This window comes from Fukomys damarensis, unplaced genomic scaffold, assembly GCF_012274545.1.
Source record: "Fukomys damarensis isolate Sample0158 unplaced genomic scaffold, DMR_v1.0_HiC HiC_scaffold_14, whole genome shotgun sequence".
NCBI lineage: Eukaryota > Metazoa > Chordata > Mammalia > Rodentia > Bathyergidae > Fukomys > Fukomys damarensis.
The window spans coordinates 17,203,216-17,230,996 of NW_022900926.1; the positions used below are offsets into that span (position 1 = coordinate 17,203,216).

Sequence of the window (27,781 nt, forward strand, 5' to 3'; positions counted from 1 at the left end):
GGTCAGTCCCTAAAAACAAAACAAAGGTAGCTGAAAACTTACTGGCTCCTCTTTCAAAGGAGTTTCTGCTGACCACATTTGCAGCAGTTTCTACATCAGTAAGAATAAAAAAAGTGATGGCACATTGCTTTAAAATATGTAGCAGACCATAGTGAGCTGATACTTGAGGGGGAGGAGGTTTCACTTATTTTGATTTATGAAAATGAGTGCCAGTTCATGCATGTGGGAGGAAAGGAGAAAGGAAGAATGATGAAATTTTCAAACAATCACTTTCAAACCCCAATGAATAAATGATCATGAATGAATGAACCCTACAAGGGTAACAAATGGATTAGAAAGTTACAGGTTGAAATTTTTTTCAGGAGCGAATTTCATGACTTTTAAAAATCTGACCCCACCAGAAATTATTTATTTATTTATTACAAACATGAGTTCCTTTCGAATGAAGAGATCTGACAGAAGCCACCATAAAGGAATAATCAAACTTGGTATCACTAATGCAAAGCGGACAAAGTGGCATTGGTGCCACTGGGTGTGATGCAGTAAGGAGCCTAGATTGTTATTTTTTACTATGACCACACTTTTTAGAACCAAATCTAGTCATAAGGAAGTAACGGGGCAAATTCAGAATGTGGGACATTCCACAGGAGCTGAGAGAAATCATGAAAAAATGCTAATGTCAAGAAACAACAGTAAGCAAAAGTTTTACAACATCCATAGGACTGCTGGTGTTGGTGATCGAACTCAAGGTACATCCTAGGCAAGTCCTCTTCCACTGAGCTACTCCTGCAGCCCAACCTGTTAGGGGAGATAAAACAGATTCAGCCCCCAAATGCAGCAGGGCATCCTGACTGGGAAGTTGAGTTTCTCTAAACTTAAATAACTTACCCATAGTCAAAACCTAGTGAGAGGCAGAAGCATGGAACCAAGCTGGTCGTGCTCATTGCCAAAGCCCGGAAACCCCACTTCTTGTCAATATTCATGAGTTTCTGCAAGACCCCAAATCTAACTTGCTAAAAGGTAGAGGAAGCCGGACATGGTGGTGTATGCCCGAAATCCCAGCTCTTGGGACAGGAGGATCGCCATGAGTTCCTCGTCAGCCAGGGGTACATAATGAGTTCAAGGCCAGCCTGAAATACATAGTGAGACCTCGTGTCAAAATAAATAAATAAAATAAGTTAGAGGAGCATTTGGAATAGCAGACTTCCAGAAATGCCAGGTTCACGATTCACTCTTCATTACTTAGGTTGACCCCAGAACAACAGGTGTCACAAATTTCTAAGAGTTTACCCAGACCCTAAAAGAGGCAGGTGGTTTATTCTTTCCTAATGGGAAATTACAGGTAAACAGAGGCACTCTTGTGGGCCTAGAATGTGGCTCCAACACAGGCACCTATGCTTCAGAGACCAGGAAGGAAGAGAGCTACGATGCAGCCAAGGAAACAGTAACACGAGGAGCAGATCGTTTAGCAGGAACAAAATGCGTCTGCAACCCCTGGCTCATATTTAGCTCAGCTGCCATCCATCACTCACAGACGAAAGCTCGAAAAGCATCAAGTCCACACCGAAAGGAGGAAAATGTGAGTGGCATCCCCGGTGGCAAGGGTTGGACGTGGGAGGCAGAGAGGAGCTATATATTATACCTGAACTCGCTGCCAGTTTCAGAAACGGCTTGGAAGGTAAGAGCTGAAATTCTAACATAAGCTGGAGCTCTCTGATGTGCGAGTGAATGAGATGAGATGTGTGAACAAGCACAGATCCGGCCCTTCTGTTCTTCCCAGCAAGCTCCCTGCGGCAGAGCCTCAGTTCCCGGCACAGGAATCGGCCTTCACAGGAGGACCCTCCGTGGGCTTCCCCGGCGGGCACTAAGCGGGTGTTGGCTCCGCTCTAGCTAATTTTAGAGCAATTGAGATGGGGCGTTCGTGGGCCCACCTGGAGCAGCAGGGGCCGGCAGGGACGTCTCCAGACACTCGGTGTGGATGTATTTTGAGACACGTTTGCCCGCGTCGCCTCCTGCTAGCTGCCCGCCGTTCTCAGGGATCCTGCTGCAGCCCGGGGAGCTGAAGCTGGCATCCTGCGAGCTCTGTCCGCGGGGGCTGCATCGGGAGGCCCTCTTTCTTTGGGAATTCATCCCCTAAGGGGCCCGACTCAAAATCATCCCAGGTCTCCAGGATTGGGGCATTCTGAGTAATTTTGATGAGGAGCGAGTGCAGGCAGCATAAATGCAGCATATGGGGAACAAAGGCTCTGAGTGTTTAGGAAATGGGAACATTCAGTTCTTCCGTGTGCAACAACGGAGCCAAATGTTAATAGTTGTGTTTCTTCCTGAAATTTAGTGCCTCAATTCTCCTTTCATATACCACTCCTTTGATGCAATTATTCCGTAAGGCATTTCCCGTAGTTCTTTTAAAAATTTTGTATATGTTGCCTTGCGTATCTCCTTCGTTTCCTTTGTTCCAGTTGTTTTTCTATTCAGAGTTCTAGCTACAGCGATGCCAACAGCTTCCATCGCCATTAGAGACCATTTTGCTCAGAAATGTGGAAGTGAACATGTGCCCTTGGTCCCATCCATGTGAGGGATGAAGGGGAGACCAGGCTTCATGATTTCTGACTCCTGGTTTACTACGACCCCCGCATTGCCTCCTCACCACCTGCGCTCGCACACAGCAACCTTCAGTAGGCCCCTGGTAACTAACTGGAAAGGAACTGAGGATGCAGTGATGTTCCGGGAGGAGGGTCATTTCCAGTTCTGCGACCTCCCTCAAAGTGTAGCCGCCATCCCCAGGGAGAATCGGGCTGACAGGGCACCTCTTGAGATTGTGGTGTGCAAGAGGTTCACTAGAAGGCCCAGCAGAACCATGGCAGGAGGCCGGGACAGAAATTGCTTTGTCCCAGGACTCAGCAGAGGGCTGAGCTGGTGAGGGGAACCTGCCTTGCTGAAGGGAAGGCCGGCCTGGCGCGGGATGCACAGGCAAAGCCAGCTGGACCCCAGAATCTGAGCATTCATGGGGGCTGGCAGGGTCCCTGGAGCATCTTGGGGCTCCTGGTGCTGCACTGAGCAGCCACTGTTTTGGAAAACTGGAAAGGGTAGTAAGAAGGCTCAGTGGAGAAGGACAGTCTGTCACTAGAGACGTCTTTCTGTGGGTAGAAAGAGGCTGCAAGAAGTTCCACGAGGATCTCATGCAAATAGTGGTATCCAGGGACTCAGCTGGGGACAGACGTGAGCACGCTCACTGGGAGGTTCCAGACTTGGTGGTGGATGGGAGGAAACGGCAGCAGCTCCTGGAAATGGAAACAGGCATTGTGAGGGCTGGGTAGCTGCATTTTAAGCAGGATACTGAAGCAGGTTGTTTTATTGTGAGAGAGAGAGAGAGAGAGAGAGAGAGAGCGCTACTAGAGATGAATTCCACGGCCTTCACACTGAAATCACTAAGTTGCTGAGGTTGAGCTTGAAAGAACTTGGGATCCTCTTGCCTCAGCCTCCCAGAACTCTGTGACTATAGATAGGCATGTACCACCAAGCCTGGCACCAGAAGTGGTGTTTTGTTTTCAGTAGTGCAGAATGAACCCAGTACCTTCTCACTGAGCTACGTAACCAGCCCTTTAAAATTTTTTTTATTTAAAATTTGAGAGTCTTCTTGTTAAGCTGCCAATTCACCCAGGGCACAGTAGAACTGTCAGTCCTCCTGGTTCACCTCAGAGTGTTGGAACCATACATAATGCCTGGTTACAAAGCAGTTGTGAGGCAGGCGATTAGGGCAAGCAAGAGGGTAGAACTATCAATAACAGAAATCCTGGAAATGTGCAGAAAAATAGTTCCCAAGGCCCTGTGCCAGGACCCATCACAGAATGCTGTCTTCAATCTTCTCAGGAGAACTCAAGCAGGTTTCTGAAATGGTGGATCTGAACTCAGCCTGAGGGTTTGGGGAAACAAAAGATGGTTCCATTAAGCTCTTGACCACTGCGCTCTTATTCAGTGTCTTGCTCTTTCCCTGTAGAATGAACTCTTTTTCTGTTTTCATTGGCCTGCACTTGCTCTACAAAGCATATTTCTTTTCCTACCTTTAATAATTGTAAAAGCTCATTAACTTTGCACTTGTTTTGTCCCATTCTTTGTTCAGGACCAGAAGAAACTAGAAAGGATTTCTAGGAGTCCTCAGCACCCCAAAAACCTAGTAACCTCTCTGTTGAGAGAGAAATGCACCGGCAGTGCGACTTAAAGGGTGGGACCAAGCAGCCACACTCTCCTTGGTGTTTTTGTAGGAATGTGGGTCACTCAGCCTTGTGGAGGTTTGTTTGGGCAGTGAGTCACTTTGGTGGATTTTCCTCTTACCTGTTCTTCCTCAAATCTTGGGTTCTTTTGATCTAGCTGACTCAGTGGCTCTTGACCCTGGCCATATATTAAAATCATTTGGGACATTAAAAGTACTGATGTCAAGATCTTCCCTGCAGAAATTCTTATTAATTCCTCTGGGATGATCTTGCACATCACTAATGCCCCCCGCAGGTAATTCTAACGTGCTATATTGTAAATAAAATGCAGATCCCTAACTCAAGGCAACCGTCACAGCTGACTGCAGGCCCATGTGCAGGTGAATAGGTACAGTGGGGTCTGGCTGGCAATGCGGCCATTCCGTCTGACTTCAGGAGCTTCCTTTGCTGTTTTTTTTTTTTTTTTTAACTCCATGAGGTGCACCTTCTGCTCAGAAGCCTGGTTACATCTCGATGAACAAATACCGAACACACAGGCAGCTCTGAATTCTCCAGCTTATGAGGTGCATCTCCATATGATGTTCTGATGGGAGACTTCTTTTAAGGGCCATTTAGGATTCATTCCGCCTCTCTGTGCTGTGAAAATTGCAGATTGCGTGTTTACCAAACTTAGCTAAAAAGAATTTGTTTTTGCCCAAGTTTCCAATCCTTAGTCTGATTTTGTGGAGCTTTCTTGGGGCACATTAAAGAATGGAATAATTTGATTCCCACATTCTCATTTGCCACTTAAGCCCCAGGTTACCACCAGGATATAGCCTAATGCTAACACAGGAAACAAAAACACAGGTGTTGTTTCTTTTTTTTTTTTTTTTTTTTGTCTCCCTGCTCTGTGGTGCATAGGAAATTCAGATGTAAGGATGTCCTTAGTGCTCTTCCTGTCTTCAATAAACAGTTATGTGACTGTGGCACAATCTTCATTTCTTCTTGGTTGACTCATTTGCAAAATAGAGATTGAAAAATCTCTGGTTTTCAATCTCTCTTTTTTCTTTCCTTTCTTTTCTCCCCTTTCTTTCTGTGAGAGCATCCTTTCTTCAAAAGCATGCTTACTATAAAACTCAATTATGTAAAACTGATGATCCAAAATCTAAACACTTGTGGGGCTTTGGGGGCCTTTGTGGACTCTTGGATTTCCTCATTTCTTCACCATAAAGCTACTTTTTCTTGAAGGAACTTTACAGAATCCCTGGGACAAAAAAATTAAAAATCCAGACCAATTAGCTGTCATCTTTTGCTGTGTCTTCCTCTGAGTACTTTCTCTTTTCACACACACACACACACACACATGCACATGTGAACATATGTGTGCACATACATAACAGGCTATACACAGGCACACAGAGTTTGACTGATGGGATTCAAGAGGTAAAAGCTATGGTAGAATAGGAGAGATGAGGACATTGACACTAAGCACAACCACTGAGTGAGGCAGAGGGGGAAAGGCGTTGAGAGTGCACTGTGCCTGTGCAGAATGGGGGCTGTGCAGAGAGACTTGTCCACAGGGTTAGGCCACTGTCTGGTGCTCAGTGGTATAAGTGTGCAATAACTTGAAGCAGGTGTCATCCCAAATGTGGTGCCTTCGTGACTGGGATGCTAGGGTCGAGTCTTGGAGAAGACCCATGAAGAATCAGGCTGTATATTTAGGAAACGCTTATTGAACAGATGTACACACTGGCCAATGGAAGCACCAACCCCTAACTAGCACATATCTCAGAGCCACTGAGACTTTTTAAACAAGTTATGTATCCTTTATAATCAGAAATGAAAAATAGCATGTCTTGCCGTTTCCCCCGACCTCCTGGGTATTTCTATAACTCTAAATGCTATCCGAGAGACAGGTATTAGCTATCAGTTGATAGATTGTCTCAAGACAGATTTCAGAGCAATTTCTTTGCTCCATAGGAATGCTCATTCCAAAGTCAGAGAGGGTCTAAAAAACAAGGAAATAGAGCTAGACACCCATTTCCTTAAAGAAGATACACCTAACTTCAGGGAGAAAAACCTCCTGAGTCTTAATACATCTAATATTTCTGGGTTCACTAAAGAGACCCATGAGTTCTACTTTTGTTAGAGACAGAAAAGGGTTTGATTTTTGTGATACACTTAAAATCAAAAGCCTCTTTGGGGCTATAATTTTAAAAACTTTTGTATTAACCATACTCTCTAGTCTGCAAAACAATCGAGGCCTTTTGCCTGATAAAAGCATTGATAACTGGTGTTATTCAAATAAGTAAGATATTAGTCATCAGTGTTCGACACAGTGCGCGGCATCCATAAAAACAACAATTAGATAAGTCATATCTGGCTTCAAGCCAACAAAAGCAGTCATAGAGACTTGCTTTCGTTGGGTTCTGAATGGCTTAGTTGAAGTCAGGAAAAAGCTGGTCACCTACGGATATGACTTGAAGAACTGACCCTCCCACAGATTTTCTCTGCTGAATATGGCTGCGGTATGCAGGTAACAAGAAGCCTACCACTAATTTGATATGCAGTCTGAGTAGTTGTCAAGGTAGGAGGGTGATGAACGACTTCCTACTGGGATATTGGTTGCATCAGGCTCCTATGAGCCACTGTGTGGAAACGCTGAGTGGGTGGGTATGAGCGGGGTAGGTGGGGCTGATGAGGGTGATGAGTAAAGTACATGGGACTGCTGGATAGGGCAGAGGACGAGCTTGGGTTAACTCGATGCTCATACCTGGCAATTACCTTAGCACAGTTTTCATGATTTGTTGAAGGAAATCCTGGTTATTAATGTTTGAGAAGATAAGAAATGTAAAGGTAGAGATGACTCACTCGTACCTTCATAAAAAGCATAAATTACAAGAAGAGGGAAAATGCATCTAAGATGATGAATGCTGCATTTCTAAGCATGCAGCCTTTTGTGGTGCGTTTCTTGCCTGGTGTCCTCTTTTGGTTTGATAGCAGCATCAGAAGAATCTTGTTGAAATGGGATTATGTGTGTGAGGATTAACAAAGGGATTATAATGTCATCTTGCCCTTGAGAATTCCCGGTTAATAAAGATTGCTGTAGGGAAGGAGGAAAGCCTAATTTTCCTCACGAGAAAGATGAAGGTTGGATCGGGAAAGTGGGAAGGGTAAGGGAAAGGTAAAAAATGGAAATGAAGTGTTTGTAAATGGGGAGGGGAGGAGGGGTGAAGGGAGGGCAGGGACAAAGGGAAAAAATGAGAACCAAGACCTGTCATGTAAAGGTACAAGATCCCAACGATGAATGTAACTGTACTGTATCCCTAAAATGTACCAATAAACTCAATTCAAAAAATAGTGTTCATACATTTAAAAAAAAGATGAAGGTAGGATCCATTTGTCAGTTCTCTTCAGAGCAGTAATTCAGAGTGTTGCCTTCCACACACGCAAACATGGCTGCTGTACCTCTCCTAGGAACTCATAAGATGTCCAGTCTGCAGCACAGCCTCGGGGAGTCCGGAGGTGCCTGGCAGTCAGACCCACACAAAGTGCAGTTTAACCACTTAGCAGTCTACTCTGAGCATCACTTGGGCAGTGCATTTGTTTATGTACTGACTGTCCTGTCACACGGGCAGGTGTCATTTCAACCAGTCAATTCTTGCATTGAATAAACTTGATAAAATTGTCATTTTTATATTTCCTGTTATGTTACCTTATAAAAATCAATGAACAATTACACACTCTTAGGTCATCTTGTATGTAAATAACTGGACTGGTAAGTGGTTAAAAGCAGGCCGTAGTGCAGAGCCTGGGAACTGGGAGCTCAAAGAAAGGAAGTCACCCTCCTGATTCTCTGTCCTCTGGTAGCCATAAACTCTGTGCTATAGAAAGATCTTCTGGACATTATGATTGAGCAAACAGTGTTATAGGAAATAGTAAGCTGGCTGAGGACAGAGATGGACATTTTGTAAATAAGGGTCTGGCATACACATGTTTACACTGCCATCAAACTTCTCTATCACCACGTACAGAAACTCTATCCCTTAAAGTCATAGCTCCGCCAACATGTCCTCTGCCTCTGGTAACCTCTATTCTACTTTCTGTCTCCATGGGGTGGGTTTATTTATTTTTTTTGCCTATTCTAGATACTTCATATAAATGGAATAATACAATATTTACTCTTTTGTAACTGGCTTATATTTCACTAAGCGAAACTTTTTCAAAGTATTTTTTTTTATATATATGCACATATGCATAAGAATTTAATTCCTTTCTTATGGTTGAGTAATACTCCACTGTGTAAAAGTGTCGCACACAGTGTCTACTGTAATCCTTGCTTTGAGTTATTCTGGGTGTATGTCTATGAATGGAATTGCTAGGTCATATGATATTCTGTGCTAACCTTTTGAGAAATTGCCAAGGTTTTTTTCCTAGAGTAGCTGCTTCATTTCATAGTAACACCAGAAATAGGGGAGTTCTTATATTCTGAAGTATGGGGTCTATGACGTCTTCATTCATCAGCCCATGTTGAGCCAACATTTTGCTAAGAAACTCTTTGGATACCAAGAGTTTAAGATGCCTTTTTCTTGACTCAGCATTTTCTTGGTTGCTGTAATTATCTGCTTTTGTAGTTCTTAAAACGTTTTCCTTCTTAGTGGAAAATGGATGCACCTTGAGACTGTGATGTTGAGTGAAATAAATCAGACACACAAGCTTAACAATTGCATAGTTTCTCTTACCTTTGAGAAAGCCAACGCATAAGTAATGAGCAAAATAAAGTCTAGATAATAGGAAGTAGGGATATAGATCTATCTTGAATGGGAAGGGGAAAGACAAGGGCGATGAAACAGGGATTAGCATGTGCCCTGTACAGGTGCCAACTCTCCACAAGAAGGGTAAGCATTGTTCCTGCAAACACGTACTAATAAAAAATAAAAACTGAAAGTATGTTTTTCTTGCGAGTTTCTACTGGTATTAGGTGCTTCTCTGGGGATATGGGAACCGGCAGTTGCCTACTCCTCTGTTTTGTTGACTTCACTCCCAATGTACTGTGTATTCCTTATTTTAACAACGTTACTACAGTAGTAATAGTTATGGTTTTAATGTCTTTTTTTTTTCTGCTGGAGAAATTTGTTTATAATGCTCCTTGAATATATCGCTCAATTCCACCATCGGGTATAGAAAATACCAAGCTGTTATACCTTCAAATACTCTTTCTTTTCCATGATCATTGTTTCTTGCCTTGGGCATTCTAATCACACCTATTAAACCTTCTTCCCCCATGTCCACATGTCTCTTGTGCTCTGTATTAGTATTCTCTAGAGACATAGAACCAATAGGATGTGTATACACATAGTGGAATTTATCCTAAGTAATTGGTTCATATGACTTTATGCAGGCAAACCTGAAACCTGGAAGATAGGCAGCCAGCCTGGAGACCCAGGAAAAGCCAGTATTGCAGTTCAAGGCTGTTAAGTGAGAGACCTAAAGAAGAGCTGTCATTATAGTTCAAGAGTGCAGTCTGCGGGGCTGGGGATCTAGCTCAGTGTGTCCACCACCTGCCTCAAAAACACAAGGACCCAAGTTCTATGCTGTTAAAAAAAAAAAAAAAAAAAAAAAAAAAGATAGTTAAAAAAAAAAAAAAAAAAAAAAAAGAATGTAGTCTGCCGACAGGAAACTTTTTGCTCAGGGAGATCAGTCTTATGCTAATGAAGCCTTTGATTGAATGGGGCCTAGTCCAGTAATCTGCCTCCCTCAAAGTCCACTGATTTAAAGTAATCCCTTCCAAACAAACTTCTGGGGTAATGTTTGAGCAAATATTGGGGCACCACACCTTAGCTAAAGCGACATTTAAAATCAACCAGTACATGCTCCTCTCAGTGTTTTCAATCCTGTTTGTTCTTTGCGCCTCTAGGTAGAATTTCTCGGGTTATTTTTTTTCACCAATCCACATTACCTGCTGTGTGCCAACTGCTGTTCTATCTAGCAGCTCCTCTATTGAATATTTCATTACAAATACAATGTTTTTATGATCTATAATTTTCACTTGGTTTTTAAATGCTGGTGGAGAACAAGAGAAACATATATCTATTTTTCATTTATACCTCATACTGTATTGAAGAAAGTAGATAAAAATACAATGTGTTTAAATAACACAATCATGACAGTAAAAGGCACGTACCATCAGGGTCCCTCAAACCACACCCCCTTGCTTTGAACACACTTATCCCCTTATTCTCTGCAGAGGAGTTCTGGAAGTGTTCTTTCATCAAAAGTGTGGTGAGTGACATTGTCAGATGTCATCGAACAGAAAAGCAGGCTCTCCAAACCATTAGAGTATACCATTATCTACTGCATTTGCCAGATCTCACATCGTGCTGCTTTTGAGTCCTTCCCAAAGCCAAAATGATCCTGAAACATAAGAGTTTTGAATCGATTCGGGGCATCAAGGCAGCCAGGAAAGTGCAACTAAAGACATTCACGTAAGAGGACTGTTGGAGCTGCTTCAGAAAGTTCTCCAGACAATGACGGGATAAATGTGTTTAAAGCAAAGGAGATTATTTTGGAGGGAGACTAATGACAATATGTCTTTTATTGTAATAATCTTTAAATGCCCACTGTATTTTGTGGCCATACCCCATAATTTGTTCCATATGTTCTTAATTAATTGCATCTTAATCTCACTGTAATATCGTTCATGATTGGAATATCTACTGGTCTCTTTTTATTATTTGTCCTTTTCCACTTGGTCCCTTTCCTTGCTACAGCTATTATTGTTTGCCGGAGTGTCAGACGTTGTACGTGGAAAATTGTGCAAGGACTGAGAAGTGTCATCCTCCATCAGAGGGGACTGTTTCAGTGTGAAGCCAGAGCTGAGGCAGGAACTAAACTGCTCGAAGGCTGGGTCTGTCGCGAGCCGCAACGTCAGAATCCTGCCAGCAGGTCCCAAACCCGAGGGAAGAACAACAGGAGAGCAGTTTCACGAACTTAGTTCCAGGCTCATGCTCTACTGCAGCAAGGCCCTTTTTAGTGGGGGTTTTGAGAGCAGTATTTAAGAGTGTCCAATAGGAGAATAAGCTCTCCGGAAACCTATCAGGATCGGAGGTCAAAGCCTTCTGCAGCTGTTTACCTACTCTTCCCCAGACCTCTAGATTTATCTCAGGCTCGTCACACAACCATGGACAAACTTCATCCACTATTTTCACATGGGTCCACATTCTGAATGTCCCGTTACCTTCTGGTCTGCTCCCCACCAGTGTCACCCACAGACATCCTAGCCGGGAGCCTGGGTGTTGACAAGGGCTTCTCCTCCTCAGGTTCTGAGCTCCAGTGTTGGCCACTTCAAGTCTCTGAGGAGGTCAATAGCTCTGATGTCCTGTGATGACTTGTTGTGTTTCTGTCTTAGTCACTTTCCTGTTTTCCCGTTGCTCCAACAAAGTAACAGACACTTGCAACCTTAAAGAGGAGAAGCTTGTTTCAGGTTCATGATTTTTAGTGTATTTAGTCCATGGTTGGCTGGCTCCAGGGAAGAAAAGGATCAGCAGAGAGCACATTGGAAGGAGGATGTTCACCCCATGGCAGCCAGGAAGCAGAGAGGGAATGGAGGAGCTGGGGACAAGAATACACCCTCCCAGGGCACACCCTAGTGACTGACCAGCCTCACCTCCAAATGCGAGGTTTCCTGAGACACTGCAGATGTAAACCATAAGTTTCTTGCTGTTTGAAGCTTAAGAAATTGGCCAATGCCTCTAGTAGAAAATGAATACAAACGCTCCCTGATTTACATCTCGATTGCCCTGATATGCCCATAAATTGACAATTTTATAAACTGAAAATGTTATCAGCTACAGCTCATGTACTCAACAACCTAGTTCAGCACTGCACGCTCTGCTGTCAGTTGTTTTGCTGCATGCTTGTGGGAGCTGTGGCTGTTGCTGCCCAGGATCAAGAGAAAAAAATAAAAATGTTAAGTTCAAAATTGGGTTTCTACTGAATGCACATCCCTTTTGTACTATGGTAAAGTCCAATCGTCATTAAGTAGGAGTTTATCTGATTTCCTTCCTGTGTTTCCTGCTTTCTTGGATATTCCACTTCTTTAATTCTTGGATGATTTGGCAACATCCCCCATTTCTTCTTTCCCCTTCCCAGCCTCTATCTTTTTGTTTTTCTATGTGAAGCCTCGTGAGGTTTCCATGACCTTTGTGTCTCCCCCACCTTAGTTTAAACTCCAGAAAGGGGATTCCAAACCCACAGTGGCAGTTGTCCTGAGGGGGAGAGCTGCCTGCAGAATATCAGCTCAGCTCTGTGGTTCCTTTCTTGCCCCTCCTGGGTTGTGCCTCAGGCATCTTCCAATGCCTCGAAGGAGAGGGTTGTTGTTATTAGACTGTTATTGATTTGTTGTAAAATATTTAATCTAAATTTTGTTTGTTCTGAATAACTGATCTGATACAAAAACAAAGCAAAACAACAACAAAAAACCAAAAACACAACTTCATATTAACTAAAAGCAAAAGTCCAACACATGAGTTTGATGAGATCACTCAACATGCTTTTGCCAGTTTCTTCCTCAATTACCTGCAGAAAAATTTGCATCTTACCTTAATATTCTCATGAAATAGGCTATTTCAGGAAATTTATTATGTATTTGGTTAACTTTGGAAATGAGAGAAAAATCATGACCTTGAGACATGCACTAGAAATACTGAGATTTTGGGGAAAATAATAACCCCAAACAAACTTCTTATGTGAGTAGTGTAGGTATTCATTTTTTTATGATAAAGATTTAATGTTTGTCCTCTTCTTATTTTGATAAATGAAGGGTCTCTCACCTTCCTTCGGGGAAATCTTTGGCACCAAAGGTTTGATATTTAATCTGGATGTGTTTGAGATCTGATTGCACTCCGTCTGGCACCTACAAATCCTGAAGTTTATTTTTCACCTTTCTTGTTTATTATTTCTATGTTTAACTTGAGGCATTATTAAGGCAAATTATAAGTAGCTAAATCTCCTGGTTTTGAGTTGGCATAAGACTTTCTGTTTTGATTTGGTTTTGTAGTATCGTTCCATCCGAGCTTCATTTTGTTTCATTCTGCCTGGACAGCATGCCAATCTTTCCCATCTTTTTAGAAGGAAATGTATTTCTTTTTCCTTACAGCTCCCTGCCTGCTTTGTTACTTGTAGCCTTGAGTGATCTGGGGTAGAAAGTACCAAACATAGGAAGAGGATGTGTGTTTTCTTCCTCTTTTGGCCTGAACTCTAAATCAGGAAACTGGAAGGCCGGGTCCCAGATGGATTTCTCTCTCTCTCTTTTTTTTCTAGCATTAAGACAGCCTCCAGTCACCTACTTTATCAAGAACCAGCTTTAGGCACATTGCCCACATTCTGTGATTCTTACCAGCCTGTAAATATGATCCAAGAAATCCCATAAAACCCTAAAAGCAAAAGAAACACCATTTTCTAACCATCTCTCCAGTTTTATTTCATCCACTGCCATAGCATTGACATACTGTATTAATTATGTACCCATCTAAGTAGTGTAATGTTATAGATATTTATCACTACAGAAATGAGCAAACAGTTGGCTTCTTGGCAAAAAACAGCACTGTTGCATCTAGACAGTAAAACTTGAGTGACTAGAACCAGAAAGAAACTGTTTCACTGAATTTCGTCCTTGGTTATTCTTGCAGCAGCCAAGACAATCATACCTTACTGCAGTATATTACTAATTCTTTGCTGAAAGTTCCCACCCACCTGAAGGGGGCGCCAGGCGTTGTAATGCAGTTCACAAGGAAATCACATCATTGCAACCACACAGGAGGACATTAGGGAAATTTAGACCAATCTTTGAAATTACAAGAAGGAGCAGACAAAGGTAGTTAAATGAAAGATAAGAAAAAAGGTGGAAGTTATTCTCTAATAGCCACTGCAGAGGAAGAAATCTGTGAAGAGTAGAGGGCAAGTTGTGCACTATAAGAGAAAGACTACTTGGATATAGCAGGTGGACCAGGGTTATCATTTTTTTCCTTTGAAGTAAAGAGTGTTGGGGAAGAGCAATTAAATTAAGGTAAAAGAGTGCTCAACTGCAAAGTGTGCCATCAGGCTACTTTTCTACTTTTCCAATGTTCTCAGGAGGATCCATCACAAAAGAAATTTAAATGCTAACTGATGGAAACCAGATTTTAAAATGAGGAAGAGGTTCACTAGTTCCCCATTTGTCCATCTCATCGAGGGAAGCTGGTGGCTGTGGAAGTTCGAACATGGGATGGGGTATGAACTCATGACCTAATACTGGACATACCAATGAGTGATCCACTTTATTTTCTTCTTATTGTTCTCTTTGAATATATTTTTCACTCAGAAACTGGGAAATAAAGAATGAAACTAAGAGGTGCTGGATGGAAAGAAGTACCTTCCACGTGTGTAAATTTGGACAAGTTATAGCCTCAGTGTCTTTATCTAATAAATGAGAATAATAATCTTTAATTAAGGGATCCAATGGGCTAGTGAGTATCTGGTATTTGTCACATAGTTGTAACTCAGTAAGAGATAGAAATTTTTGAAACTTAATTTTCATAATTAAAAAAGTAAGTAATAAGAGAGAACAAAAAAAAATACATTTTGTTTTAGTCATTTTTCTATCCCTGGGATAAAATACCCAACAGCTGCAAACTAAAGGAAGAAAGGTTTATTTTGGTCTTCTTTTCAGTTTTTATTACTTATTAGTACATGTTGGCAGTACATAATGATCACCTTCCTTTTGGGAAGTACATAACACATCTCAATTCTTTTTTCATCCCCTTTCCCTTCCTTTGTCCCCCTTATTCCATCCCTTGATCCTGCTCTCATTTGAAAAAAATTCTATTTCCTATCTCCTATTATCTAACTTTTATTTTATTTTGGCTTACGGTTTTAGTGGTTTCAGTTCATGGTCAGTAGGCTCTAAGGCAGAAATGGCATAGTGAAAGGGCATGGTGGAGGAAAATGGCTTCTCTCACAGCAGCCAGAAAATAGAGAGTGAAGAGAGGAGCCAGAGATAAGAATGCATCCTTCCAGGTCATGCCCACAGTGGCCTGGCTCTTTCAACCAGGCTCCACCTCCTACCAGCACACCACTAATCAGTGGATGAACCCACTGATGAGTAGAGCAGCCCCATGATTCAACCACTTTCCAAAAAGTCCACCTCTGAATACATGAGACTCTTGGGGGATATGAAATGAAACTCTAACGATAAGAAAAAGCATCACTTACCTTGACACTTGCTTCAAACACTCTTGACCAGACTTGGCGAGACTTAATTTCACATTTTAAGGGTATTGATTTGAGTGTTTTCTCAACTCAAGGATTTTGGTGCCTGGGCCCTGCATAATTCCAAATATTGCGAGGGCTCTGGGATCTGCAGGTAAGGCCCCAAGGTGCTCTGAATCCAAATTCTCAGAGACTCTTCCTTGTCCTTTTTATCTTTCAAAGCATAGAACATAGTGTATAACTTGTAAAGTTCATTCACTTTATCATCATAAAGGGTATTTATGTAAATCGTTAACAGCCTGCATGCAAAATGAACTTTGAGGTTAATACTTAACAGTCCTTGTATTTCCCAGTCAGAAACAATGTATATTCCTGCATCACTTGGATAATGTTGGTCTTTTATATTTATATTTTTTTCTTTCTCTTCCAAATTTCTCGTATTGAGTCTCTTTAGGAAACAACAGAAAGTCCTATGTGGAGACAAAGTGACCTTCCATTTTTAATAGTTGTGACAGTAGCTTATTGAGAAATACTGCCAGATGAGAGTTAAATATCTGACAATTTCTACTCTATTGAGGCTCTAAGAAGACTAGGGTCTTTAATAGTCTCTTCCTCCACCTTTTAGGGCTGTATTGGTTTCCTAACTGTGCTATTATGAACCTTTACAAACTTAGTGGCTTCAAACAACACAAATTTATCATCTTAAAATTCTGGAGGACAGAAGTCCCACATTGTTTTCATTGGGGTAAAATTAAGGTGTGTGCAGGGCTGAGTTCTTTCTTAATGATTTTAGGGGAGGTAATCCCTTTTCTTGTCTATTTCCAGCTACAAAAGTCTGCCTGTGTTCCTTAGTTCATGGTCTCTTCCTTAATTTTCAAGCCCAGCAATATTGTCTGTCCACCTTTTTGATCACATCTGGAAAAGGTTCTCTGATTTTAAGGACCCATATGATTGCATTGGTCTCACCTGGATAACCCAAAATAATCTCTCCACCTCAAGACCTTTAACTTAACCATTGCTGCAATGCCATGTAAGGTAACATATTGATGGGTTCCAGGAATTAGAACTTGAACATCTTTTGGGAAGGATGCTGTGTTGTTATTCTAGCTATCTTAAAAGAAAAATGTAATTGTTACTTTGGCATAAACTTCTAAATGTTATTTGCCCCTGCCTCCCAGGTTTCTCAATTTTCCATCATAGGGGAGGCTAGAGGTAGCTTGGGGAAGAAATCTGGACAGTAGGTCCTTTACTGGATGTGCTGACAGAGAGCTCAGCCTTTCTGAGTCATGCCCTTCTATTATCTTACAGGATGCGAGGCTTTCCATGGCCCTGGGAAATTATAAGGGCACTAAATTGTCCCAGTGATGCTAGAGAGAGTAAGTGAATTTAAAAAGGTCCAGATACAGTGGTGATGAACCTATGGCATGCATGCCACAGCCAGCTGTCTATTTTTATTGAAAGCTCTACAAGGTTTGCCAAATGAGGCTGTACCTAAGAAAGAGTCTGGGCAGGTAAGGCAGTTTCATGATTGCAGGCCTAGCTTCCCTTGGGAGCAGTGGCTTTGCCAGAGTTGATAAATATCTTGTGTCTGGCAATGCAAGCATGATTATAACAGACACAGGACAATGTAACTCTGATTGGATTAGAGGGCTTGGAGGCAGCTGCAGAAGCTCCAGAGATGGTGGTTAGAGACAGTGAACACCCCTTCCTCCCCATCCCTGGGTAGTGTCACTGGGGTGCTGGTGCCAGGATGGCTGAGTCTGTCTCAGGGCTGCTGATATCATAGACTCTGCTTCTCAGAGCCCTAGAGGGACAACGAGCACCTGGGCCCAGGGGTGACTATTCGGTATGTTTCAGGATTTTCCCAGGGTGCATTTCTCTAGCACATCTTAGGCTGAAAATGAGGAAGTGGAAAACTAGAGGGCAGAGCTGGGAGTGAGGCAGGAGCCAGGAAAGGGGAAGTTGAAAAGGTGATGGGTTTTCTGGAGTGGGTTAGGCAGAGTTCACGCCCCCCACCCCGCCACTTACTGTAACACAGACTGTTTTCAGGAGCTGAACATGTTGCACAGAGCCTTGAGGGAGGAAGTAGAACTGTGATCATGGTGAGAAACATGATATGACTGAAAACAGGGCCCGGTGGAGGGAAACAGAAATCCTACCTGTCGGACTTGGCAAAGTGGAGGAGGCTTCCCCATCGACGGCATTTGCTGGAAGTGATTCTTTAAATAGTTGTTGAAATTATTAGGACCAAGTTAGAGATACAGAGATAGGAAGAGAATGATGATAAAAAGCACCAGGAATGCTTGGAAAGGCAACCTGTTGTAATGATTAGAGTCATCAGGTATACCTGGAATATGCAGTTTTTATTGGCCAGTTATACCTCAGTAAACTTGAACGAAAAAAAGAGAAAGTGAGCTTAGTCTGAATGACCACAATCTGTGCCTTTGGGGAAGCAATTTAACATTGTTTTTGTTACCATTTATTGCAATCACAAAACCTACTTCATTCCAGGTGCCATGGTGAAGACTACAGGTGTTGCATTCCCAAGGCCTGGATTCAAAGCCCTAGATCACCATTTACTATGAGTATGACATTGAGCAACTGCTCTTTCTTCAAACCTTGTCTTCCTCCCACCCGCAACAGCCCTTCCCCAGTGGAATCACATCATATCTATCTGGTGGGGTTGTTGTAATGACTAAATAAACGATGCATTTAACATGATTAGTGCAATGCCTGGCACTTCATACTGAAAAACGTTCCTCTCTTTCTGAGCATTGTTATTTAGTTGGTTATTTATTATATTATAAGTGTACTCTCTTTGGACTGTTATCACATATGAACACCTTGGGGTAGATGAGTTTATCAAACCAGTTGTCATCTGCCAGGGTTCTGATAAGAGGGGACAAAACAGGGGAATCTATTAATGAGTAAGAGATAGAGCCTGACCCCAAGTAGGGGGTCCTAATGGGAAGTGCTCTGCTGATGCGTTTTGGGATCCTGGAGGTGTACCCTGAGACAGTGAATACTTAGGGGGTGCAGCACACATTTTACTCTTTCACCTCATCTAAGTGTATGAATCACACAATAGAGACCAGTCTATAACTAAATAATATAATAAAATGCCACCTTCCAAGGTGTTGGATCTAATTGTGTTTATTGCTGACATAAAAATGAATCCCAGCTGGGGAAACCCATTAAGCAGCTCTACAAGCTCTTCCACTTTTTATCTCTAGGATGAAAGTATAGGGAAAAATGATGTCTAATATCTCTTGTCTAACATTCATGGCTCTAAAATATACTAGGGCTAATGTTATGTGTTTCTTTTTATAGGGATTTGTTTTGCCCGGCGAGAGTGAGACCACATGCCAGAAGCATTGTGAAACTCAGGTCAATTAAGAAGGGTTGCTCCTTTGGCCTTAGGTTTGCTTCAGCAAATCTTTAGAGTTGGCTTTTTATTTATAACTCAGTAGAGGACCAAAACAACTCTGCATCCAATGAGGGCATGGCAGAGCAAGCACAGTTCAGATGCATTTCTAAACCATGAATTTTTCTCTTTGACGTATGTGCTATCACAGACAGTGCAGCTGCATGTCATAGAGTCTTTTCAGGCTTGATTACAAACAACCTTCGCCAGACTTCCCTGGGAGAATGGTGAGGAAGTCACCCTGCCACACAGCTGAGCTGCTCCTCCAAGGAACCGAGGCTAGCAAGTTGAAGGGCAGGTAGCGGTACCTGTCTGACACCTAAGGAGGAATGAAGGTGTTTTGGGGATGGGTTGAAAATCTGGAGCTTTCTGAACCAGTTCTTTCTAGTTTAGCTTTAGTTATTTTTCTTACTGGTGGTCCTTGGCATTTCTCATTTCTACATGGGAACCAATGCTGGGACTTGGGAGCAGATCTTCTGTAGCACTCAGGCAATGGCTATGTCCTGTCTTATTGCCTGCCGTGCTTTTGTTCCCTCAGGCATGCTCCTTGGCTTGTAGAGCCTTAGGAGACAGTCTCTGAGCTGGCTGATTCAGCTGTAATTACGGTCTTATAATTACTTTCCTTTTTCTTCACCACCTACCTCTAACAAAAGTTTTATGGTTATTTTTTAACCCTAGGACCAGGATAAATGATTCCTTAGATGGGCCTGGAGTAACCTGCACTCATGCCTTTTGAAATGCTTCTCAAGTGTGTTGATGTTTTGCTCTATAGAATAAGCCCTGGAAGAGTATGAACTCAACCTGATTCTAATGCAATTCGTGGCACTTACTGTGTGTCCAGGACATGTCAGGGACAGCATCACCAATCTGATCACAAACATTAAAACATATAGAGGTGACCAGGTAACTGGTTGGCCCGTTGTGACCTCTAGCCTTGACTAGCTTCTCCGATATGGTGGACAACTACTTCAGTTCCCATTTCTGTGTAATCATGATTCATTGCTCTGTTTTGTATACATACTTCATGCAGCTGGTTTTTCCTCTTTAACATTTTGCATATTATGTTAGGACGAACACTTGTATTTTTAGATCGTCTGTAACATTCACTTAGACCCTTTCCTCAAGTGAGAATGTGGGACTAAATGATCAAGTTGCAATTAGCCCTGTGTGACAAAGACAGTTGCTTATTAAATGGATGATTAATTTTCTATCTTTCTTATTAGACTGGCCACATAATTTGTATTCTGAACCAGGACTGCTTTGAGAGTGAATGAAGACAGTATTGATCATTACACAGGTCAGCAGGGGTCAACTTGGGACAATATGGTCTCCCTATTTATAGATGAAGATGCTACTGACCTAGCACCAAGAAACCATGACCCTGGACAGCTCTCCCACAGTTGTGATGTGTATGTGCTGAGCCAAATATCCCCTCTTCTCAGGATATCCTTGTCCTGATGTGACAGATGTAGTCCAGGTGGATTTATGTGTATGACTGAGGAATGACATGAAGAGACTAAGGCTCTTGCAAGAAGGTTTTCATTACTTAAATTTCTCAAGGGAAGCCAGGCATGCCTTCTCCTTGCCCCTAGGGCCATTAGGGAAGCACCAGCCTAGTTAGGAGGCAGAAGCAGGGGTGACAGGAAGGCTTGGCCCTGAGGCTTTATTGTGAGTTCTGTGGGCAAGGTGGGAAGTACAAACAGCTTAGCATCACTTGCTTTGAATGCTGTCAGTTTGCTCTGAGCTCCACTGGTACTCTCTGGTTGTTTGTTTCCTGGACCTGAGTGCTTTATTGCCAGGAAAATATAAAGAATTAGGTAAAGGATGTGGTCACGCTCTGGGCTCAGGCTGGGCTAGAGGATTTGCAGTGGGATTTCAATGGGCGCATGGGAAGATAAAAACTTCAGCTGTTAGTTTGTCTCTATGATCATTGGATGCCAAATAGACAAATGCAAAATCTAAGGAACACAGTTCAAACAAAGGTGCCTGTTAGGAGATGGAGTACAGTTTTGGATATGCAATAGATTGCCTCAGAGAGGCTCCCTGGCTCAGTGGAGGTTGAACTCTATTCTGGATAGTGCCCTAGCTTGTTTTCAGCTTGAGGGTAATGGCCTCCTGGGGCACCAGGATGTTTGGGGACCCCGAAAAATAGGAGAACATTGAGGTAGGTTGAAGGGACATCTTTGAAATGAATGGCTCGAAGAAGGCTCCAATCGAGGATTTCATGAAGATGTAAAAGCTTAGCACTTTTTATAGCTTTGGGTGCCAACTGGCTTTGTTTGAGAAATGGTGTGAATGTCAAGTTGTCTTAGTTTTACAGCTGAGAACAGATGACCCAGACTTCTGCTGTCCAAGGTGTGGTGAGCCCATCAGCCAGTGCAAGGAAGCTAGCTGTCCTGGTGCCCTCACTTGACCCTTACCACAAATAATACCCTTACTTTAAAGCTGAGGACACTGAGAGCGATTAAGGAAGGACTCTAAAGTGACACAGCTTTTGAGAGGCAGAAATGATAACAGAACACAGGGCCATCTGACTCCCAGCTCAGTGTTCTCACCATCTGCCTTCCCTACCCTCAGCTCGGAGCTTTCACGAGAAGGGAAAACTAAAATCCTTCCTACACTAGCCAGCTCTCTCTTGGTTTAAGGACATGGTTTAAAACCTGTGACAAGTCTCCTAGGAATGGGAGGCCCTTCCTTCACTTGTTCTAGCAGCAGGGTGGCTTTTGCATATCTCCCAGCATGTTGCCATTTATGGATTTGGGCAAAATAACAGAATTGTACAGCTTCGGAGTGTCAGACTTCTTTTTTTTTTTTTTTCCTTTTACTTCCACACTGAGCTTCCTGTTTCTATGGCAATGAATAGGATGTTTTGCACCAAGAAACACTTTAAATGCCACTGGGGGAAGGTAAGAACCACACATAGATTTCTGCAGAGCAGGGAGGTGAAATGAGATGCTAACAACTGAGTGAAACAAGAAGAGAAAGGAAGGAGAAATGCTGAAGAGAAGTGTGAGGGAGGTAGAGGGAGGTTACAAGATAGGTGCTGGGGAGGACAAATAAAACAGAGACAGCAACATAGCTGGCAAGAACAGGGACATCAGAGTGTGGGAGCATCCTTGGGCTCTCCGATAGAACATGTCAAGTTCATCAGTGCCACAGGGGTGGGAGCGTCAGACAGTATTCACCCAGAAATGGATGCGGGAATGGAGCAGGACCCTGCCCTCTCATGACACAGGACCCGCTTGAAAGTGACTTCCAGCATGACCTGTGAGATGGAGGTGCTCAAGGAAGATCCCCTGCACTTGCTTTGCACACACAGGCTGACATGAGGCCTCCAAGTCAGCTCTTCTACCTATAGGGTTAGAATTACATCCCTTCCACGGTGGATGCCAAGGGACTGGCTCTGGAAGATTCTGCTGTCTTCCTTTCTTTGTGTGTTAGTCGGCTTTTCATCATTAGAACAAATACTGGAGATAACCAGCTTCAATTTGTTTTAGCTCATAGTTTTGGAGATTCAGTCCATGGTCAGCTGGTCCTGCAGCTGTTGGACCTGTGGCAAGGCAGCAATTTAGGGTGGGGGGCACTTGGTAGAACAGAACCACTCACCTCGTGGCTGGGATGTCAAGGAGAGAAAGAAGAGTGTGCAGCCACAGCCCCTTCAAGGGCTCCCTCTTATATCAGTCACTTTTCTGTCACTTCCTCACCGTTTCAGTCAGTCCTCTATGATTGGCTGGTTCTGAGACAGGAACATGATGGTAGAAGGGGATGATGTATGAAAGCTTCTCAGCTTATGGTGGCTAGCAAACAGAGAGAAGAAGGAGGAGGAGGAGGAGGAGGAGGAGGAAAAGCGGAAGAGGAAGAAGGAGGAGGTGAGGAGGAGGAGGGAGGAGCCCTTCCGGGTCACACTCCCCATGACACATCTCTTGATAGCGCATTCAGCTATGAACCAGTGAGCACAGCGCCCCCATGAGTCAAGCACCTTCCACAAGCCCCATCTCCTAACTCACAAGACTTTAGGGAAACATTTTAGATCTAAACCATAGCATTTCCACTGACCTGAAGACTTCTACCAGGCCTTACTTCTTTAGTGGTTTCACTGTGTCCCAACAGCACTGAGCTGGGGATGAGGCCTCTAACTCATGGGCATATGGGGAGCATTCTAGGTCCAAACTATCGCACCTTTCCTTTCTTCTCTTTGTATTTGGGGGGATTGTCCACATGTACACCCCAGAAGGCAGATGTTCAAAATAACGTAGTATACAAGGGATGCTGAAGAGGATCTGGAACATTCCAGAGGCAATGGGGAACAGTTTCTTTCTCTTTCCTTTTTCCACCTTTCTCCCATCAATGCATGGACACATGTGACCCAGTCAGCACATAAAGACCATAGAATAATTTAAAATGAAACTGAATGGAGCTGTGAGTGGTGGAACAAGGACTTCTCACCGCTGATTTTGTGAATTCTTTTGCCATAGCAAGGTCAAATCAAATCAAACTCCATCTAGCCAGGCGTTCCTGCTCTGTAAGGTTTTTCGAGCTATTAGTTACGTGAAAGGCACAGTTGCGGGAAGAGTTAGTCAAAGGGTAGCTTCAAAAGGGCTGGTGCCTCTGGAAGGTGCAGGCAGATGTATTTGCCCAGCTGCTTGACGGGGACCCAAGGCCTCTCAGTCACTCGCCAGAGGCCCATAAAGGCTCACCTACAGCTGCTTGTGCAATCGGTTCTGTGTTAATGAAAGTTGACCAGGAGCCATATGAGCCAATGGCAGCCGAACAGAGAGGGACTGCGGTGCCAAGCCGAGCAGGAAATGGCCAGGAGCCAGGGTAAACAACTGGGGGCAGGAGCTGAGGTGAGTGTCTGTCCCTGGATAGCTCCACAAGGCACTGCTTTCCAAGGGTTTGGTCAAAGCAACCTGGTTTATTTTCAGTCAATCCGGGTATGCCCTAATTTACTATGGGAGCCTCGAATTTGCATGTCTACTTTAAGAGACCCTAACAAGTACACATCATAAAATGTTAATTTATGCCTTCTGTGAGGATTGGAAACGAGTGTGGCTTGACGCAACTGCAAAACAGAACAAATCTGGAAACTCTGGCAGGCAGGAGAGGGGAATGGAGGGAGCACGTGTTTCTTGGAGTTTTGGAAGGGAGGCTGAGAAAAGACTGGAAAACTTCCTGGCATTCAGCTTTTTTCAGAACCCCTGAAGGGACTTTCTACAACAGCTGAGGGATGGCCTTTCTGTCTTACAGCCCCAACTCCACATGACTACTCCCAACGGTAGATCCTTGGTAAACTTGGTGAATTGATAAGCAGTACTGGGGACGGTGTCTGTCAAACACACGCTCCCAGGTTTTGGAAAGCATCAGGCCTTGCTTAGCAACATGCCCAGTTGACATTAGAGAAAGCTGGCACGCATGTGATGTTCTGAGCTGTTTGCCACAGCTCCCGCCCCACTGTGGGCGTCTGACTGTTCCTCTGACCCTAAGAGTGCACACTTTACCAGAAGCCTTGTGTAAACCATTCTTTCCATGTAGCAGAGCCCAGACCCTCCCGTCTGGTGTCATGGTCACACTGCATTGTGCTAAACTGGCCCTGTTTCTAAGAATGCAGAAATCCCTTCTACCCATTTCTTTCCATTCTTACTGACATCAGGCTGACTGCAGGATTAAAATACACTGGCTAACTTCTGGCTGCTTGCTGTAAACACCTTTGGGAGTTCCTGTGGCACCTATACTGCCACATTTGTCCTGTAGTTACCCCTCTGTCCATAGACGAGAATCACAGTAACAGAGTATCTTCCTGACTCATCCGCTCTGGCCAGCAGAGGGGCTGCAGCAGAGCTCCCATTGACCCATGTTAGACAATCATTACCTTTCCCTTAGGAATTTGGAATTGGGTGTAAAGAAATGAATAAGCAGAGACCAGCATCTGTGTTTGGCTCAAATATGACTTTTGGAACTGTGATTGTAAAATGTGGAGAGAATTAGAACCCATTGGCGTGCAGAGTACAAGTGAAGGCAAATATAAAGAGAAAAATAAAGTGAAAAGTGGTGCGTATGTTTTTCTACTATTGGGTTCTAAAAATGACTTGAGATCTCTATGATAAATTCTTGTTTATTGATTCACTTATCTTTACTGGTTTTCTGACACTTAAAAAAGACACTACGTTTTAGCATTGATTTCTCCTGCTCCATTCCCCTCTGTGTCCCTAATTCAACCGCCTCAACTATGCTCAAAGTCATGACGTGGGTCCCAGCTGCCTGTGTCACCATGGTCACGACGCACCCCTAGCCCCCAGGGCACTCCCAAAACTGCCTATCCACCTGAGTCATTTTTCTTTGCCTCTGCAATTTGCTCCTTTGCTTGGGTCTAATCCTTCTCATCACATTTCTCTAAATGCACTTCTGTAGCCCACTCCTGTCACTTCCCAAACTTCTGCCCAGGCTCAGGGTGGTTTTTCCTCATTTCTTGGCCACACACATAATCTAGCTTGCACAGTAGATGCATTTGGTCTTCTGCAAATGCAATGATGCCCTTGATGCCTCATGTTAGAGAAAATAAATCACCACAATGAATGGCGGGACACAGCATCTACCGCCACTTGGCTTTCATGTGCCTAACATGGTATCTAACGTTGGTGTTTATGGTAATAAAGATCAACTCCATTAGCAAAGATCTAAACTACCGAGGCAGTGAGTTACCTAAATTGTGCTTCTGGCTCGTCTGAGGAGCAAGCTTCTCTTTCTCCAGAGAAAGACTGGAGGGGCATCCAGCATGAAGTAAGTTAACTGGGTGAGGCCAGTGTTCTTTCTGGTGTGAAGAGAAGAAAAGGTTTGGGGAAAAATGTACAATATACAATTCATTTGATTTCCCTCTCTCTCCGATGTCCACTGCATCGTGGAATGAAAGCACGTGGGACCGGGAAACGTCCGCTGAATGAGCAGCTGCTTAGCCACCCGACAGACCAGAGAGAGGTTAGAGATGCTAAGGGACGTTGCTCAGGTGCCCAGTGAGGAAGGGGAAATGCTGCTGTGCACAGTGCAGGACTGAATAGTGTAGGATCTATGGGGCCATGTTATGAAAGATTTCACATGGTATTTGGTATAAGAAGCCTTGAGAATCCTTAAGGAGCTGGCTCTAACTTCTTGACTTTACGTAAAACTCACTCTGCGCCTAGTGCCACACAAACGTTTAAGTCAATGGTTCTAATCAACCTCGGTAATTTATCGTGTGTTGGCTGGGTATACTGACTAGCCCTCGGTATCAGTTTTTAAAATCATCCTTGTTTTTGTTTCATCACATTCCTTTGCTAAGAAATGCTGTTTGAGAATAACATGGGCATGATGGGGGTTGGGGGATTTAAAGAAAATAAAAGTTGTATCCCGCAATGCAACATAAGGGATTGTAAGAATTTTTAAAATGTCCACACATATGGAAAAGGTCTCTCACCGCTTTACACTCTCCACTAGATCTCTCCTCTGTTCCTTCTGGCTTCCTGTTGTTTCCTGCCAAAAGAAATGTTTTCCTGTCATTCTTTGAATCATTTTAATTTTACTTTGGACTGGACTCCAAAGTGTGGGATTACACACTGGTACAAATAACTACGATTTTAAAATTTTGAATTAGAGCCCAAGTAGTAGGAATAAATACAGTGAAGGTATCTTTATGAGGCTTTCACTAGGACAAAAACTTTTAGGAGAAGGAAATCCCATATGATACTGAAAATTGTGTGGTGACCTCCAAGACACATCTGTGAGCTCCTTATTGCCAAAATGGGGGGGACTCTGCGCACATGGCAAACAGTGTGGACTCAGTAATGAGTTCACTAGACACTCTCTAAAACACAGCCACAGAGCCAGTGTTGGGTTCCACCAGAGAAAGGGAAAGGCTTCTTACAGGAACAAAACATTTATTTTTCTCACGGCGTCCCAGACCAAAGTCTGAGTGAGTAACTTCACAGGCAGTCTGCAGTGTTAGCTCATCTTCATACTGCTTAGCTGCTTTGTCTGGAGATGTCTCAGCATCTTTAAATGGAAGAACAGAATGGAGCAGTAATTAAAAAAAGAAAAAACTAGACTACAAAAGGCAAAGACCTTTTGATATGCTGGAAACACGGGAATCTAAGGAGAGGAGGTGATGTATCCAGCTCGACGCCGCGTGACCTGATTGAACACGAAACACACTAGGACAGAAAGCCGAAAGGTTGGAGGAGAGCCTCCAAAGTGATTGTACGGAAGGGAGGCCTTCCCTCGGTTCGGTTCACTGCAGCGGGGGTGGTGGGTGACGTGGTGAACGTTGTTGCTCAGGCAAATGGCCTGAGGTAGAGAATGAAGAGAGATGCGAGTTGAAGACTTGTCTGCCTTTTATATGTAGGGGAAGTTTCTAGCAGTCATTTTACTTTTCCAAATAATGCCATGGGGAAATCAATTCTGGAGAAAAGGGCAGACAACTGATAAAGATCACCATGAAGTTGGCCCAGTAGAACCCGAATCTTGGTCTTCATGCGCCCCCTAGTGTGCAGTAAAGGATAGTTCATTGGTCACTGGGTTGGTGCTGAAAATCTGTCATTCTTAATTATCCCCTTGATGCACGAGAAACATGGAGAAGAGATAAATTATAAATTATAAATATATCAAAGTTAAGTAATGAGTTAAATTTGCAACTCTAACAATTTCAGGCTACAAATTAATAATTGTTTTAAAAAGCAAGGAGCTTTGATATGCTCAAGACAGAAGTAAAGAGACTGGGTGGACTTGCCATTGTGCAAACAGCTTCTCACATTTCAACACACACATGAATCACGCGGGAAGCTCGATTAACATATAGAAGCTTCTGAACATATAGAGTTTTTGATTCATTTATTCTAAATGTGGCCCTTGGTTTTCCATCTTTACAATCTTCCAAAATGGTGTTGGGACACTG

General features: G+C 43.2%; 1 long non-coding RNA gene across 1 annotated transcript in view; it reads left to right on the plus strand.

Annotated features, from left to right (window-relative positions):
- Positions 1-1,468: 1,468 nt before the first annotated feature.
- Positions 1,469-27,781, plus strand: part of LOC117285981 — a 36,354-nt gene continuing 10,041 nt past the window's right edge. Inside the window, exon 1 of the long non-coding RNA XR_004517089.1 lies at positions 1,469-1,678. This is a non-coding gene — a long non-coding RNA (uncharacterized LOC117285981). The remainder of the gene's footprint in view (positions 1,679-27,781) is intronic.